We start from the raw sequence: 12,369 nt of genomic DNA, 5'->3' as shown, positions 1-12,369 counted from the left end.
AACGGTTTACGCGCAAAAAAACACCAAATAGTCGATATTTTTATTTAATACTACGGCAGCCCATGGCCCTGTGTTCATTTATTGCCGTTTTTCACCTAAAAATCTAATTTTACGTATTTTTAAGGCGGAAGCGTACACGCGATGACTCTACAAACTTGGAAACTGTACAAAGGACCGTCGGACCTTCCTCCTATATCAGAAAATTGCAGAAAATCCAAATTTTAACCACCTAAGTACGGCAAAAACCACTTTTTTGAAAAATTATATTTTGCAAGTTTTCGCGGTTAAGGATTTAATTTTCGACTCTGAAACATTACACGCATTGTCAGACGGGTCCGTATAACGGTTTACGCGCAAAAAAACACCAAATAGTCGATATTTTTTTTTAATACTACGGCAGGCCCATGGCCCTTGTTCATTTATTGCCGTTTTTCACCTAAAAATCTAATTTTACGTATTTTTAAGGCGGAAGCGTACACGCGATGACTCTACAAACTTGGAAACTGTACAAAGGACCGTCGGACCTTCCTCCTATATCAGAAAATTGCAGAAAATCCAAATTTAAACCACCTAAGTACGGTAAAAACCACTTTTTTGAAAAATAATAGTTTGCAAGTTTTCGTGGTGAAGGATTTAATTTTCGACTCTGAAACATTACACGCATTATCAGACGGGTCCCTAAAACGGTTTACGCGCAAAAAAACGCCAAATAGTCGATATTTTTTTTAATACTACGGCCGCCCATGGCCCTTGTTCATTTATTGCCGTTTTTCACCTAAAAATCTAATTTTACGTATTTTTAAGGCGGAAGCGTACACGCGATGACTCTACAAACTTGGAAACTGTACAAAGGACCGTCGGACCTTCCTCCTATATCAGAAAATTGCAGAAAATCCAAATTTAAACCACCTAAGTACGGCAAAAACCACTTTTTTGAAAAATTATATTTTGCAAGTTTTCGCGGTTAAGGATTTAATTTTCGACTCTGAAACATTACACGCATTGTCAGACGGGTCCCTATAACGGTTTACGCGCAAAAAAACACCAAATAGTCGATATTTTTATTTAATACTACGGCAGGCCACGGCCTGTGTTCATTTATTGCCGTTTTTCACCTAAAAATCTAATTTTACGTATTTTTAAGGCGGAAGCGTACACGCGATGACTCTACAAACTTGGAAACTGTACAAAGGACCGTCGGACCTTCCTCCTATATCAGAAAATTGCAGAAAATCCAAATTTAAACCACCTAAGTACGGCAAAAACCACTTTTTTGAAAAATTATATTTTGCAAGTTTTCGCGGTTAAGGATTTAATTTTCGACTCTGAAACATTACACGCATTATCAGACGGGTCCCTAAAACGGTTTACGCGCAAAAAAACGCCAAATAGTCGATATTTTTTTTTAATACTACGGCCGCCCATGGCCCTTGTTCATTTATTGCCGTTTTTCACCTAAAAATCTAATTTTACGTATTTTTAAGGCGGAAGCGTACACGCGATGACTCTACAAACTTGGAAACTGTACAAAGGACCGTCGGACCTTCCTCCTATATCAGAAAATTGCAGAAAATCCAAATTTTAACCACCTAAGTACGGCAAAAACCACTTTTTTGAAAAATTATATTTTGCAAGTTTTCGCGGTTAAGGATTTAATTTTCGACTCTGAAACATTACACGCATTGTCAGACGGGTCCCTATAACGGTTTACGCGCAAAAAAACACCAAATAGTCGATATTTTTTTTTAATACTACGGCCGCCCATGGCCCTTGTTCATTTATTGCCGTTTTTCACCTAAAAATCTAATTTTACGTATTTTTAAGGCGGAAGCGTACACGCGATGACTCTACAAACTTGGAAACTGTACAAAGGACCGTCGGACCTTCCTCCTATATCAGAAAATTGCAGAAAATCCAAATTTAACCACCTAAGTACGGCAAAAACCACTTTTTTGAAAAATTATATTTTGCAAGTTTTCGCGGTTAAGGATTTAATTTTCGACTCTGAAACATTACACGCATTGTCAGACGGGTCCCTATAACGGTTTACGCGCAAAAAAACACCAAATAGTCGATATTTTTTTTAATACTACGGCCGCCCATGGCCCTTGTTCATTTATTGCCGTTTTTCACCTAAAAATCTAATTTTACGTATTTTTAAGGCGGAAGCGTACACGCGATGACTCTACAAACTTGGAAACTGTACAAAGGACCGTCGGACCTTCCTCCTATATCAGAAAATTGCAGAAAATCCAAATTTAAACCACCAAAGTACGGCAAAAACCACTTTTTTGAAAAATTATATTTTGCAAGTTTTCGCGGTTAAGGATTTAATTTTCGACTCTGAAACATTACACGCATTGTCAGACGGGTCCCTAAAACGGTTTACGCGCAAAAAAACACCAAATAGTCGATATTTTTATTTAATACTACGGCAGGCCACGGCCTGTGTTCATTTATTGCCGTTTTTCACCTAAAAATCTAATTTTACGTATTTTTAAGGCGGAAGCGTACACGCGATGACTCTACAAACTTGGAAACTGTACAAAGGACCGTCGGACCTTCCTCCTATATCAGAAAATTGCAGAAAATCCAAATTTAAACCACCAAAGTACGGCAAAAACCACTTTTTTGAAAAATTATATTTTGCAAGTTTTCGCGGTTAAGGATTTAATTTTCGACTCTGAAACATTACACGCATTATCAGACGGGTCCCTAAAACGGTTTACGCGCAAAAAAACGCCAAATAGTCGATATTTTTTTTTAATACTACGGCCGCCCATGGCCCTTGTTCATTTATTGCCGTTTTTCACCTAAAAATCTAATTTTACGTATTTTTAAGGCGGAAGCGTACACGCGATGACTCTACAAACTTGGAAACTGTACAAAGGACCGTCGGACCTTCCTCCTATATCAGAAAATTGCAGAAAATCCAAATTTTAACCACCTAAGTACGGCAAAAACCACTTTTTTGAAAAATTATATTTTGCAAGTTTTCGCGGTTAAGGATTTAATTTTCGACTCTGAAACATTACACGCATTGTCAGACGGGTCCCTATAACGGTTTACGCGCAAAAAAACACCAAATAGTCGATATTTTTATTTAATACTACGGCAGGCCACGGCCTGTGTTCATTTATTGCCGTTTTTCACCTAAAAATCTAATTTTACGTATTTTTAAGGCGGAAGCGTACACGCGATGACTCTACAAACTTGGAAACTGTACAAAGGACCGTCGGACCTTCCTCCTATATCAGAAAATTGCAGAAAATCCAAATTTAAACCACCAAAGTACGGCAAAAACCACTTTTTTGAAAAATTATATTTTGCAAGTTTTCGCGGTTAAGGATTTAATTTTCGAATCTGAAACATTACACGCATTATCAGACGGGTCCCTAAAACGGTTTACGCGCAAAAAAACGCCAAATAGTCGATATTTTTTTTAATACTACGGCCGCCCATGGCCCTTGTTCATTTATTGCCGTTTTTCACCTAAAAATCTAATTTTACGTATTTTTAAGGCGGAAGCGTACACGCGATGACTCTACAAACTTGGAAACTGTACAAAGGACCGTCGGACCTTCCTCCTATATCAGAAAATTGCAGAAAATCCAAATTTTAACCACCTAAGTACGGCAAAAACCACTTTTTTGAAAAATTATATTTTGCAAGTTTTCGCGGTTAAGGATTTAATTTTCGACTCTGAAACATTACACGCATTGTCAGACGGGTCCCTATAACGGTTTACGCGCAAAAAAACACCAAATAGTCGATATTTTTATTTAATACTACGGCAGGCCAAGGCCTGTGTTCATTTATTGCCGTTTTTCACCTAAAAATCTAATTTTACGTATTTTTAAGGCGGAAGCGTACACGCGATGACTCTACAAACTTGGAAACTGTACAAAGGACCGTCGGACCTTCCTCCTATATCAGAAAATTGCAGAAAATCCAAATTTAAACCACCTAAGTACGGCAAAAACCACTTTTTTGAAAAATTATATTTTGCAAGTTTTCGCGGTTAAGGATTTAATTTTCGACTCTGAAACATTACACGCATTATCAGACGGGTCCCTAAAACGGTTTACGCGCAAAAAAACGCCAAATAGTCGATATTTTTTTTTAATACTACGGCCGCCCATGGCCCTTGTTCATTTATTGACGTTTTTCACCTAAAAATCTAATTTTACGTATTTTTAAGGCGGAAGCGTACACGCGATGACTCTACAAACTTGGAAACTGTACAAAGGACCGTCGGACCTTCCTCCTATATCAGAAAATTGCAGAAAATCCAAATTTTAACCACCTAAGTACGGCAAAAACCACTTTTTTGAAAAATTATATTTTGCAAGTTTTCGCGGTTAAGGATTTAATTTTCGACTCTGAAACATTACACGCATTGTCAGACGGGTCCCTATAACGGTTTACGCGCAAAAAAACACCAAATAGTCGATATTTTTATTTAATACTACGGCAGGCCACGGCCTGTGTTCATTTATTGCCGTTTTTCACCTAAAAATCTAATTTTACGTATTTTTAAGGCGGAAGCGTACACGCGATGACTCTACAAACTTGGAAACTGTACAAAGGACCGTCGGACCTTCCTCCTATATCAGAAAATCGCAGAAAATCCAAATTTTAACCACCTAAGTACGGCAAAAACCACTTTTTTGAAAAATTATATTTTGCAAGTTTTCGCGGTTAAGGATTTAATTTTCGACTCTGAAACATTACACGCATTGTCAGACGGGTCCGTATAACGGTTTACGCGCAAATAAACACCAAATAGTCGATATTTTTTTTTAATACTACGGCCGCCCATGGCCCTTGTTCATTTATTGCCGTTTTTCACCTAAAAATCTAATTTTACGTATTTTTAAGGCGGAAGCGTACACGCGATGACTCTACAAACTTGGAAACTGTACAAAGGACCGTCGGACCTTCCTCCTATATCAGAAAATTGCAGAAAATCCAAATTTAAACCACCTAAGTACGGTAAAAACCACTTTTTTGAAAAATAATGGTTTGCAAGTTTTTGTGGTGAAGAATTTAATTTTCGACTCTAAAACATTACACGCATTGTCAGACGGGTCCCTAAAACGGTTTACGCGCAAATAAACACCAAATAGTCAATATTTTTATTTAATACTACGGCCGCCCATGGCCCTTGTTCATTTATTGACGTTTTTCACCTAAAAATCTAATTTTACGTATTTTTAAGGCGGAAGTGTACACGCGATGACTCTAAAAACTTGGAAACTGTACATGGGACCGTCGGAGGTGCGTGCGTTGAGACGGCGACGAAATTAGGTGAGGAGGGAATACGTGACGGAGCATTGCTGTTTCGCACCAAATCGCCATCTCGTATCCTCCCCCCACGGCTAGTTTCGTGTGTTTCCACCGATGTATTTGTTTTTTTGCTTTCCTTTTTTACTAGCATTGTTTTCTTCTTATGATTGTTGTTCAAAATATTGTTTGTTTTTCATTTATATACATTGTTTTATTTATAAAAACGTATTTTACCTACTCATGTTAGCCCATATGGCAAGATTTTTTTCGGTTTTTTTTATCTCATTCGTTTAACTTTGCTACTAATCAAAATTGTTTACACCATTTTTTAGCCTGTTTTTTTTTTATCAAAATGCATTATATCTACTGTTAGCTCATATGGCATATTTTTTCCAATTATTTGTATTCTACATTTACACCGTTTTTTATAATCAAAATATAATGTTGTTAGCCTAAATAGGTTTGATGATAATTGATTTATTTTTTTTATTTTTATTACAGTAATCTTTCGTTATCCGCGGAGTTTACGTTCCAGCAAACTTGCGTGGATAAGAAAACCGCGAATAACCAGACCATAAATCAACGTAAAAAGGGAGGTTAGGTTTATTTTTTTTTAATTATAAAAATCAATTATTATACAATTAATAATTGTTTAATTCATACAATTAAAGCATTTATAGTGGTGGGTTGAATTTCGTCAAGTGATTCTTTGATGTTGACAAGACATTCAGCGATACTATAATTTTTTCATCCTTGTGTGACAGTGAGAAGTAAGTAGTAACTACGTATAATATATATGTGTTATACCTATAGCGATATAACAATTATCTAGAATTGTCAAAAATAAATTTCTGCAGTGTTCATTTAATAACGCTGAAACGTTATCGCAATCGCAAGGTTAGGTCATACGCAATAATATGTTATCGTGGACCCAACCGCGGATAATGAAAACGCGGAAAACGAGGGATATTACTGTAATTATATTATATACTTTGATTTGTTATTAAAATACGAATCAATTGAAAATCATACTTACACAATGAATTACTGTTTTATTATTTTATTTTGAGTTATTAAATCTATTATTAAAAATTAACTACTTATAATATAGTCTACAAGAAAAATATGCAACCGCCAATTAGATATAGGTTTTTAAGAGTATAGCAGCAGTAGAATAGGATGGATGGGCAGTAATTTGCAAAATTTTCATATGGATTAAGAATCCCTCTACCCGAAATGTAAGTGTACAATGGCACTTGCATATGACATTGAACTAAATTGGTATTAAGCCTTTATAATACCAAAGGTTTATAAATACATTACATTCAACTTCAATCAATATAAAAGATATTGTTTATCGTTAATTCGTTAGCGAAATATAACTTTTCAAAGTTGGGCCGTTTTCGTTTTTTGTAATACTTAATATGACATATTAATACAATTATGTCTATGATTATTTTTTTATCATTTTTAATTTTCTTTACATATTATTTATTAGTAGTCACAGTTTTCCTTGGGAACATATAGTTGGCCAGTCTCGATTAATTTACACTTCTTTTTAAATTAACTAGATTATATCTGTGATATATTACAATGTACTAACTATATCTTTAATCGCATCTGTAAATAAATTATTTTCATTTGTCAAGTTGTATAGGAGATAATTTTATACTATAATATTGTAATTAGCGATAGGCGTATCATACAATATCATGTCTAATCAAATTTAAAATATAAAAAAAGGTATAACATCATAAAATAGTGAACAATTTGTATAGCTATACAATATAATATACACACCCCTGTAAAGCTAGAGTCTGTGTCGTCAACATTGATGTTAAAGATGTATTCTGCCAGCTGACTAGTAAAGACGGTACACAATTTACTCAAACTGGTCCATTCGAAATAAAAATAAATATATATCATTTGTATGATAAAAATACTATTATAGAACGAAACGAAAATGTGTGACCGTAACTTGTTAATACTTATCTATTTTTTAGTAATATTATTGGAGATTTTAATAATATAATGGCATAATATAATGACATACCTCGCGAATTGGCAAATTTGTATATCATGTATGAACAAGTTAAATAAAAGCAGTGAATTACGTGATCTCTGGGGATATTAGAAGTCAAATGAAAAGGTTTGAATACAAATATTTATATTTAACATATTTATTTTCCTATTTTAAATAAAAGTGACTAACCCTGAATGCATTGGGTTGCGAAAATCTATGCGATATATATTTTAAATAAACATACTTAGGTATTATTATTAATAACTGTTGGATCTTGGATACACTTTTAATATTTTAATTTGGTGCGGCGACAAGTCCTACGTCGTAACGTTTGCAACCCTGTTGATGTACAGCAGACTACACTCCATGTAAACTTTGTCCTTCCGGAGGGACCGTGGGAGGGGGCTAGCCGATGACCGCTGATGCCCATCGCCGCCGCCGCCGCCCCGTCTCTTATCTTTTACCGTTCGTCTAGCGTAGCAGTCCCTTTTTCTTGCTTCGTCGTCGTAAAACCGTTGCGTCATCACCGTATTCCGCCTTTGATTTACGCGCATCCGAGCCTCACGTTCAACGTTGTGCCGCACAAGTCCCGTGTCTACGATCTATTGTTTTCGGGCTTTTGCGTCAAACAAAAAGCCTTTTTCGCTTCGTGCCATCGCCCGTCCGAATTCTCGCAGTGCGACCAAAGCCGTTCGCGACCAAACGCTTTTCGTTTGTCCAACGAAGCGCGAACACGATCGATTGTTGTTTTCGTTCTATTATACAGTTTAACGTCGGAATCCAATCAATCGCATTCAACTGTTTTAATCATGTTTCCGCGATACAAGGTTTTTGCTGTATAAAACTCCCGTACGTATACGCGGTCGTTGACCCGTGTTGGACAACCGACGTTCGGTGGATAGTCGCCGTCTTTTCGGTCCCCGCTCGGTGTTCCAGCGATGTGCCGGGATAACGGAAACAACAGCCACCGTCATCACCAACGCTTGCCATCAGTGCCATCAGTTGTTATCAGGTCGTACATAAATGTTTTTGTTTGTCATTTGTTTTTATTATAATTATTCTGTTTCGTCACCTGTGTGGTACGGCATATATTTATATTTTATATTTATGTAATCTAGCCGTTCGGGTTGTGATTGTGCTATGCCATTGACTAACATTAGTTATAAGATATTTTATTAACTGTGGAACATCAATAAATTATATATAAATTCAATAAATATATAAACTATATTAATAAATTCATAGCCAAGTTAGTACTGTCAGGTAGTATTATTTACTACTGCACCGTACTTAGTCTGCATCGTTCGTTGCGAAAATAAACTCATCGTTCGGAACTTCATCAGAATAATCCCGAGGTAAGTTATCTAGAGTTTCCAAATCGTAATATAATATCCACTACCGATTCAACGCATTCGTTATTACTAAGGTAGCATCGTCAGCAATGCTGACATCTCTGAGCCACTACACCCACATAATCAATTGCATTGACTTAAATAAGGTCAGAAATATTTTTATTAAGTAAAACTAAATAAATAGTCAGTATGTTTAATAGGGCCTGTGAATTTGCCGTAATATTTAAATGAACAGTGCTCGTACGTGAGTCCACGCGATTTCAATGGATCACACTAACTTAGAATACATGCAATTATAGATTATAAGAATAATGATGACTGTTTTTGTGTTACAATATTTGCATATTACATTGTGTATCTATTACTGTACTATGTCTGTGTAGTATTACTTTGCAAATAAATATAAACCTTGTTTTCACTAGAATATATACTGAAAAAACACGAAGCAGATTAAATTAAAAGTTTACTTAGGCATAAGGCATAACAATATTAAAATCGTATGTTGGATATAGTCAAAATAAAATATGATGTTGTTGTTTGTTTATTTAGCAGAATATTTAACTTTCGAAAAATTACTGACGATTTTTAATTTCTTAACCTAAAATGTAATGACTTAGATGATTATGTGATTTTAAACGTCTACGCGTGTATACCCGATTCGTATAATAATTATGAAAGAATATAATTGTGAAGGATAGCATTCTATCTGCATTTTATATGTACCTAGAAATGATCACTTTAATCTTTTCGTTAATATCTATTGAATATTAATATAGTTGATTATTTAAAATGAATAAGCTAATATAAACACTTCAAAATCATAGGAGTTTTATTTATAAATTCATTGATGAACTATTATATATTAAATTAAATATAGATCAATCACTGCTTAACGTTGCAATAAATAATATGTTGAATGTAAGGAATTAATCATTACTATTTTATCGTTTCATAGTTTAATTGTTGAATTTTTAATAATACTTTATATAATATCTAACAAAATTTATTTATTAAACTTTTTGTAAAAACCATTAACGTTTGATTTAATTACTGGATAGTTTCACTCCCGTGTACATATTATATCATTGTTGTATTTTCATTCATCTTGTGTATGTATATCATTTGTTTATTATGCCTTGAAGCATAAATTTTAAATATTTATTTTAATAATCAAAATAATCATAATAATAATGATAATAAAAAGTCTATCTTTTGGTAGATATTTAAAAACACATGAATGTTATGGATAAATCCATTTAAAAAATGCTTTAGTAGGTGCTGGTATTATGTTTGTATGCACATTTTATTTTACTTTTATGTTCAAACAGTTTCATGTTATGCCTAATATTACACTTAATCCATTTTAAGTTTAAAACTTACATCATATTCTAATCTAATTATTTACTTTATAAAACCTGTAAAACAGTAAATAGTATAAACAAATCACGTGCAAAATTAATTTTACACCGTACTTATTGTTCACGATAATAATAATATTATAATATTATAGCTTGGATATAGGATATTATTTCAATTTTAAATTTAAAAATCTTTTCTTATTTAAAAATCTAAGACCCTTAAAACGTTTTTATATTTTATGAATATGCTAAATTTTAATCATAAAATAATGAATTCATTGTAAATGTTCATAAGTATTAATAACTTTATATACCTGCAGACGTACAATATCATTATTAATCTATTCCAGACAGGTTTTTTTAGAAAGAGTTATGTCCAGTCATTCAATATTATAATATGCGCATAAGCATAAAATTAAAAAAAGTTAATTATTATTATTATTTATTTATTTTTTTTATTTTTTTATTAAGTTATAAAACTTAATAATTTTATTATATTTTCTCTATATCACTAAATAAAAGTTCAAAAATCTACAATTTTAATTTAGTTCAATTAAAAATATTTTTAAATAGATACTGTAATTATTTAAAAATAATATTCATAGATAATTGATATTCAATCGTTTAAGAATATTAAGCCGGCAAAAGTAAAATTATTAATATTACACACGAATACAGGATTAGCAAAATAATAACAATGTTCAACATGTTAGCATACATTAAAAATGAAAAATAGATGTAACGTTTTCTAAAGAGACGAGTCCAGCTATTTATCCCAATATAATTTAATATATAGTTAAATATACCTTCCAAACGTTCGCATACGACAATCAAACAAGCTGCAGGTCATTTCCATTATTTTCACTTGCGTATAAGGTTACAACGATTTACTTAGAACCAGTCTATCAATCGCTATTCAACATTACCATTTCACAGCTAAGTGTATGTTATCTCATCGGCAGTTTATCAATTGCGTCTAAAAATAATACTAATTACTAAAGTACTATAATAAGTATTAAATATATTAAATAGGTATAGCCAGTGGCGAAGTGTGCCTACATATTATTTTGAAATAATATGTATAATTTGGTTTAGTATACACACTACGTGTGAATTTAATACTGCAATGATGAAAATAGCATAAAGAAAATCCCGAATCGTTCCATTAACTATTGTTATTAACGCGGACACATTTCAGGGTATATTTGTCAATTTTTTTAATTAGTAAAAGACGATTTTTTTCTAAGATTGCCAGGGACGCTAACGAGTCTTCCTGCGCTATTGGCATTATAATCTATTTTGATGTAGATAAGTGTACTATGTAATATAATATTTTCAATTATCAAAACAGTAATTTTAAATGTAGATTTATCGTCGTATTAAGATTATATCAGTTATATCCTAATAGCCAAAAGCAACCAAATATAAAATATCACGACTGAGACATTAAGCGGGACTGGCGAGTCAGACTGTAAACAGCGGTAAGCAACTATAAAAGTGTAGAATCACGGGTCGACACCGCGGCCCCGATAGTGTATATTAATGATAAAGACTGTGCGGGCGTGGGTGATTAGTAAGAAAATAATATCAGCCGATCAAGAGTTTCGGATACGATGCTGATGTGTCACATGGCGGCGAAATGGATCCAAACCGACGGGGTTGATTATTATCCTGATCGGAACCGGTGCAGTGGTGACTTTCTGTATTTTCAAATCATTGATAGTAACTATTATTACGAATAATGCCGATTTTAAAACTACAATGAATCATTATTCTATAATAAATTATATATTATATTATTATTCAATCAAATAATATAAATATAATAATAATTTACATTATGTTATCGTATACTCGGTGGACGGTGCTTATATACACAATCACTACATTTATGCATAGAGCAACACACTATAATAATAGTATAATATTACAATGTCTAATCGAAGTGTTTAACATACTTTCGGCACTTTAATGTCACTCGGTGTGGTATTCCGTAGTCGAGACCATAATAAATATAGCTGAATGGATATTTTAGTTAAAAGTCTTTTGAAAAAGAATGTTAGGTCTTATAGGTAAAAGGTCTTATATGTTATTTTTTTGTTAGAAGATTATTATCGGTTTAAGTTTTATAAGTATGAAAAAAAATGTTATCATATACATAAAAAAATTAGTTGTGTTGATTTGAGTTACGAGTGTATTGTTAAGCTTAAAATCAATACGTTTTGGTGCGTAATTTCGTTAACCGCCCAACAATTCACTATTCATCTTTGTATGTAGTTTCAATATTTGCATTACCATCACATATATACTGGTCGTCTGTGCATCGACCTCGTGTGTTATCGTCGGA

The sequence above is a fragment of the Rhopalosiphum maidis genome, chromosome 1 (genome assembly GCF_003676215.2).
Source record: "Rhopalosiphum maidis isolate BTI-1 chromosome 1, ASM367621v3, whole genome shotgun sequence".
Classification (NCBI taxonomy): Eukaryota; Metazoa; Arthropoda; class Insecta; order Hemiptera; family Aphididae; genus Rhopalosiphum; species Rhopalosiphum maidis.
Note: the sequence above shows the minus strand (reverse complement) of the source record.